Raw genomic sequence first — 7,579 nt, forward strand, 5'->3', positions numbered from 1 at the left:
GAAATTAAATGTGGGACTAATTTGAAATACCTTTACCTTACTTTAACTTGGTCACATGAACGCTTCGTGTCATGACACTGGCTGTAATGTATAAATCATTACCCATTGGCGAATCAAAGGTGGCAACACCACGGTTAACTTCACGAATAGTTAGACCGTGGCACCGTTAAGTTAGTCAATGGGGTCAAAAGCCCAGTCGTGGATAATATCGGTTCTAACAATAGCTTAACTGCCTGATGAAACGAAAAAATTAAAGAGTTTTGCAGCCTTATGTGGCACGTTGCTGATTAGTTGTACCGCTATTTTGAGATATTATTTTCAATAGTGATAATTTTCTATCGTTTAGTTTGATATTACTTTGTAATAGATCGATTACCTCTAGATGAATAGAGAAACGTTTTGACGACTAAACTCACTATACAAATTACACAATCACCTGTAATTGGAAATGAATACATAGAATGTTACTCGTGTCGTGATGCTATTCGTGATGTTGATTAAATATTTATATTTAAATATAATTAATAGTTGAAAAATCATTTAGACTACCTGGAACTGTAAATACTTTCAGACTTAGACTTGTCTACCCATAGATAATTATAGAGAAAACGTGTTTGTTAACTTTTTTTCGTTTTTATTGAGATGCGAACACAGAAGACACCAATAATCTAAATCAATCAATCAACAAGAGTTTTGTTGCTTTTGCTTAGTTTAATATAATAAAAAAGAAGGCTGATTGTTTTATTGGAAATGGAAATAGGCTTGCACTTGTTTAATTGTTACAACTAATACGAACGTTGATTAACCATAAAAATAATAATCATATTTCCTTAAAAAAAAGACACAAAGTACACAAAAGATATATCTGGCGGACTCCAAACTAGGCTGTACCTGTGTCTGAGGGTCCTGGAGTGAATTATAATCATGTGAACTTAGTAATTTGCTACATTATACTAAAATTGAACTGACCTGTCTTGCTGCAGCACCTCAGCCCGGACCCAGGGCACGGCACCCCATTCCTCCTCCTCGGGCTTCATCCTCAACAGCCCCGACAGCCAAGTGTAGGACTTACTGCGCTTCATCCTCCACTCATCACTCATTCACCTTCACATCACGATCACTGATCACTAATCTATCGACAAATCGATACCGTCACAACACTGAAGTTATGATTTTGAGCGACTTTGTTTTTATTTGGAACACTTACGATTTGTTTTGGAGCACTGGTTTTTAAACTGGTTTTGAGCACTTTGTAACACTGCACTGTTTAAAGTTGTACTTTCTAACCAATTACTTTTATTATTGTTTTAAATGACTTCTTGTTTCATTGAAGGTACGCTACGCTTTCTCTATTAAGCAGTAACAAGGTAGTTTGTACGTTGTTACTACAACAGTCAGGCGGCAACTCCGCGTCAAAATATCAATCAATTTAGACTCATTATAATTTTCCACGGCTCTACATGTAAACAAAAAGCCTTCTATAGCCTTCAAACAGCCCCAAATCAACTTCAACTTTAACTGGCAAAAGCTACGGTTTAATTTTGAATAGAGCGCAGCAAGGTGTTTAAGAATTCGTGTAAGTACACACCTACGGCTCAAATTGTAATCTCATCGAATAAAATTGACGTTAACGAAAAGAAACGTCAAATTTGACCTCGAGTGACCTTTTGGCCACAATCAGGGTTTGGTGAAAGCAAGCCTACCAGATTTAAGAGTGATACAAAGTGACGCTGAGTTACTGCTGACTATGATTTTTGATTTGGCCGTGTGTTTGTCTCGAATGACTCGCACCTGTAACAAAAAATGTTTTTCTTAAAGCTGATGTGTTGACACTGTCAGAGATACTGTTAAGGCACTTGTGCGAGGCAGAAAAACTGTTTCTTTTGTACAATGTGGTGCTTCAGTTGTAGTGTTACCACACAGCATGTTATTGTAGTGTAAATGTTAGTAAAAATAAAGCTTCAAGCTCTTTCTATCCTTCTTAAGGTGCCCCTGGTCAGGGGGCTTTAAATGCAAGGTTCTAATCTACTCACATAACTAGTAATGAATGAAAATCAATCAGATTTCCGGGTCAAAATTAAATGATTTTTAATTAAAACTGTATCTTAGCTGTTCCGCGTTTTAACTGTTTTAAAATATTGAACCTTGAAATGGCAAGAGTTTTTCAAATTCTTTAAGTTGATTGGGCTATATTATAAATCTTTGCAAGTGTCCTGTAATTCCAGCAACGTTTAAAGCAGGAAGCTACAAGTGTAGCATTCCTAACACAAAAGGATGTATATGCCCCAGCTCTCTTATGGAGATACGTTCTTTTGTTAGCGGCAGCGGAGCCCCCACGCCGTGATGACTGGCAGTCTCACACCATTAAACATAGTTTTTGCTCATCGTAGGCAAGCTGGGAAGCGCGTAGATTCATTTACACTGGTTTTCTGGTTTTTAGAGTTCCGTACCGTATAAGGAACCCTTATATTATTATGGTCACTCCGTTATTCTTCACTGTCAAGATCCTTTTTACAAGCTTTTATTTAGTTTCACCTGTCCCGTTGTCTGTCTGTAATCAAATCTTGCAAGTTAAAATTGACCAACTCGTGTGACAATACAATAATCTAGTAGTGAAATTCTGGTAGTCCAACCAGGATCGTCTCCGCAGGACAGAACTCTTCAACGGTTAATAGCATCGACTTGAAATTTGGTATGCAAATGTAGTTTGGGTGACAATGCAAGTACATTCAACAAAAAGTACAGTCAGCAAAAAAAACAGCTTGTATTAAAAATGAAATTTTTATGGTTAGGTTATTATTCAAGAACGTGAATGTAAGATGAAATCAATATCTTATACTTACGCACACGACGCATTTGATAATCACTTGGTCAGCTTTTTTAATAGCTGTTGCAAGCGACTTCGTGTGAAAGAATTCATTTATTACTAACTCTCGGGAACTATGCGATTTTTCGGGATAAGAGTAGGAGGGGATAAAACGGAAAGAAATGCTGAAAATAATCGGCGATCAGAAAATATAAAATTGGCTGTTTTTTGGATCATTATAAACGCGAAAGTTTGTGAGTGAGGTTGTTTGTATCTACTATGTTGCTTCTTCACGCATAAACTAGAGCATGGAGTTCAATTAAATTTAGTATTTATGTAGATAGCTGAACATCTGGAATAACACGTAGACTACTTTTCATCCCGAGATTCCCACGGGATCCAAATGAAATCTCGAAATCTGTTCCACTGTGTTTAGAGTCTTGAGATTCGGTGCAGTTGGTTTTAGTGCAAAGTCAATGTCTTGCACTAAAAACCACCACTATGTAAGCTTTGAGAATCCACACGAGTTTTTTTGCAAATTCGCGAGGAACAGATAATTGTATAACTAAGTGCTAAGTGCTAAGTGTTTGTAAGTGACCAAGTGTGGGTAGTTCGTGATACGAGTGCCGGTACTATTAGTGATCCAGTGCGGGTAGTTCGAAGAACTCGCGCAGCTAGGCAGACTTGACACCCCACACTTCAGACTACTCGTGACCACGGCAACTGTAACGTTGCCGAAACGTCGAGGTAAATATTACTTGTGTAAAAATAGCGTGATAAGTCCCGTATATGGTATTTTGACTATAAATGTATAACTATCTGTTGCCTGCATAAAGATAATTTAGAAATGTGTCATAGTCATAGTTTATTGCAATTATGTATGTGGATGCAATTACGTGGGTGTCGATAATATTATTCTACGAACTCCTTCAGAAATAAGACTTCTGCAAAATGTCAGTAAAGTAAACACCACCGGGGTTCTACCGGAGTTTATGCGCAAGCGGCGATAACTAACTTTAACTGTTGACTTAATCTCAGTACCTCGGAAGTAATTTATCGAAAGTTCTAATACATTGCAGAGCTGATGAGTGTACGAGTCAGAAGCATTCGTTCGCACGCCGCAATGAAAAGCTATATGATGAAAATTTCATGTTGTTTTAATAGACAAGTGTTAATGCGCGGATTGCGCACTTCAGTATCTTCGTATTTGTGTTTGTTGTACTTTTAGAAGAACAGTGAAACGTTTTTCTTAGGCTTTGCGAAAGTTAAGAAAGCTGTCAAGCAATGATCGCGAATCTTGACATATTTTGACTATTGGTTTGCCTGTAATTGAAAGAGAAACAACTATAGGCGGCGTGGCGCGTAAAAAATACTTAAATCAATTTTCACACTTTTAAATTTCACTGTAGACTTTTGATTTGTACGCAATAGAAAGTATGTTCAAAATAGATTACAACTTAAAAGCGGGTTGTCTTTTTTTCAATCCCTTTTTACTGTGCCCGGTCTGATAGTTAGAAATACAAACACAGGCGCACGTAAATAAATGTCAGCGAGTTTGCATGTTACGAGTTTGTAGTCAATTTATTCCCCAGTTCATTCATTTGTTTACTGGTCGTTATTCTATCAGTTTTAATTTTCTTCTAAAAACGGCGAAGTGCAACTGACATCAAGTAGAATTTATAGATAGGGAAACGTACTTGGATTTGTACATTTAGCATGTATTATACGTATTATTTATTTATTCTTTTGTATGAGTGTTTACTCACACACTATGTGTATTTTTAGGGTTCCATACCCAAAGGGTAAAAACGGAAACTTCGCTGTCTGTCCGTCCGTCCGTCCGCCCGTGCGGCTGTCACCACGCTGTATCTCATGAACCGTGATAGTTAGATAGTTGACATTTTCACAGATTATGTATAACTGGCTGATTCTAATAAAAGTGGCATGGCAGGCTAAAGTTAATTTAAAAAAATATATATATGTTTTTTTACTTTTTTTGCATAAAAACAGCTTCTTGGTATTTCATTTGTTACAAATATGTTAAAGGGAACAAAGTATTCCTAAAAACTTAAGAGTTATGGGTTCTTGAAATATTGATGAAGCAGGCTAAAGTAAATTAGACAGGCTAGTAGTGAAAAGTTACCAGGTTAAAGAGAATTATATCAAAAATGAAAAGAAATGTATTATAAGTTTAAGGGGCTGTTTCAACATCCATTGATTAGTGTGAACTGGCGGTTAGGTGTGATGCCGTCTCTATTTGTTTTGTTCGAATAGACGTAGACGGCATCACTTAAACTTATGATACATTTCTTTTCATTTTTGATATAATTCTCTTTAACCTGGTAACTTTTCACTACAACTTTTAACAGCCCCTAAATGTAATTTCTTAAAAAATATGAGTCTCTTGGAGGCATATATAAAAAAATAAAATTATTTCAAAATTATGCATATTTTATACAGGTTATTTGTAATTTACTAGCATCCTTTTAACCCTAAACTCCTACCACTTAAACAAATGTTTTTTGTTTTAATACGAGTTTTTAAAATGGAGCCGTAAAACAAAAAACATTTGCTAAATCATGTATATTTTTTGTTTTTCCTTCCTGTTTTCTTCGCTGATATTGTGCTTTATGTTTCCTTTGGAACTCAGCATAGAGTTCTGGATTTCTTTTTATTTTTTCGTATCTTTTCTTTTCGTTCTCCCTTTTTCATGCTAATCTCTCTTCTCTTGACTTTTGTTTAGTTTTTGGTTTCCCCATTACATGTCGGCCCTAAAATATTACGAATTAATTACAATACAATGCAATCAAATCAGTCCCTCCTATGAAATGAATGACATCAGATAGTAAAAACTGGCCAAATAAGAACGTACCTAGGCAAAATAATACGAAAAAATTCGTTTTAAACAAGTAACGACACCACTATTTTATACGAATGATTTTTTACAAACTGTAAAAAATTTAGTTATAAACAGAATCACCATGATTGTTTTTTTTAATTTTCAAGCCAATAGTTTCACTTTTAGAGGGGGGACACTTAAAAAAAAATTGCAAAAGCTATATTTACGCAAAATTACAGCTATAGTACTAATGGATCTAGTGCGGATAGATAAACAGACACACAAAATGAAATTATAAGTGTTTAGTTTAATAAAAAGCAATTCTCTACATTTACTTTGGTAGAACACTGTTAGTACTACTTAAAAAAAAGTCCATAAAGTTATTCTTAGAAATTATATGCAATTTTTAAATAAAATAATTTATAGTTCACTTTTTTCTGCCATGAGTCACTTTAGTCTGTGCTTCAGTTACAGATTAAAGTGACACAGATTAAAGTGAAAAGTGGATTCAAAAGACATTTACCCTAAAAACCGTCAAAAATAAGAATGTGCCACTCTTAATAACGTAAGTAAATACGTCATAATATCACATTAAAATGATTATCTAATAACGTCCATATAAATAACATAAAATAATCGAGACAATGTAAAGTTAACATACCCGTTACAAACTCCAGTTTGCCGCCTTCGATCACTAATCGCCACAAAACTATGACAGAAGGTCTCTAACCGTTCCGTACGGCGGCGAGCCAGATATTGGCCGAATGTTTACCGATGATTAAGGTGTGTCTATCATTCTCCGTGTGTGAGTGAGACCCAACAATGTGAACACACAGACTACAGTGAAAAATCGCTGGACAAACTTTGAGTCTGAATATTGATGCATAAAAATGATTTATTTAGGACGGTATTATTATTAAATGAATATCGTATTATTGTTTTTGCAATATATTATAAAATATAATTTGTGACTATACACAAATAATTCACAGGCCTAAAACCGGGAGCATGTCCCTTTTGGACAAGACAGACTACAGTGAAAATCGGTACTTACATTTATTTATTTTTTAAAGTAATAAGGATAAATAGATAAAATGGCCTGGCCTCGGTGTAAAAGGTCTATGTTTACATACGTCAATTTTTATTTTTTCTGAAAAACGTATATTTAATGTACTTTTTATTCAAAAACTCATTGGCAGATTATAATGCCACTTTTATTAGAATCACCCAACTGTGGCCACAATAACAACAAATATTAAAAACATATTAAGGGGGGTCCCATGCAACAAACGTGGTGGCCGGTTTTTATGTGTGTAATACTAAATTTAAATTTAAATTTTCAGTCCTTTGATTTTTCCATTGTAAATATTATCGACTCTTGTTTCTGATGTCCTATCAATCGTTCAAAGGTTAAATGGAAGCGATCCTTTAAGGGTAAGTTTACCTTTGAATATCTCTTTCTTGCTAACTGTTAATTTCATTTATGTACCTACAATAAAATAAAGAATTATATAAACCCCCGACTTTGTCACTTTAAAGTTTAATATCTCAAAAACGGCTGAACCGATTTTAATAAAACATGTCTAAGAACCATTGCTTTAAACCCTGTTTTAAAAAAGCCGTATTCAAATCAGTTCACCCGTTTAAGAGCTACGGTGCCACAGTCAGACACATAGCGGTCAAACTTATAACACCCCTCTTTTCGCGTCGGGGTTAAAAATAATCCAACACATCAACAATCCCCTGACTATTACCAGCCTCGGTTTCAGCGATAGATTCTTTTTTTTGTGTCGGGGTCGTAAATGTTCCTGGATAAAAAAGATCCGTTACAGTTGCTAGTAAATTGCTGTATACTTTGTATTCGAGAAGCTTATACAAGTCCAAAGTATTTTTAAACAATCGTTTTTATAGTAAATTCACTTCGATCGTGCCGA

The sequence above is a fragment of the Choristoneura fumiferana genome, chromosome 26 (genome assembly GCF_025370935.1).
Source record: "Choristoneura fumiferana chromosome 26, NRCan_CFum_1, whole genome shotgun sequence".
In the NCBI taxonomy this organism is placed as follows: Eukaryota; Metazoa; Arthropoda; class Insecta; order Lepidoptera; family Tortricidae; genus Choristoneura; species Choristoneura fumiferana.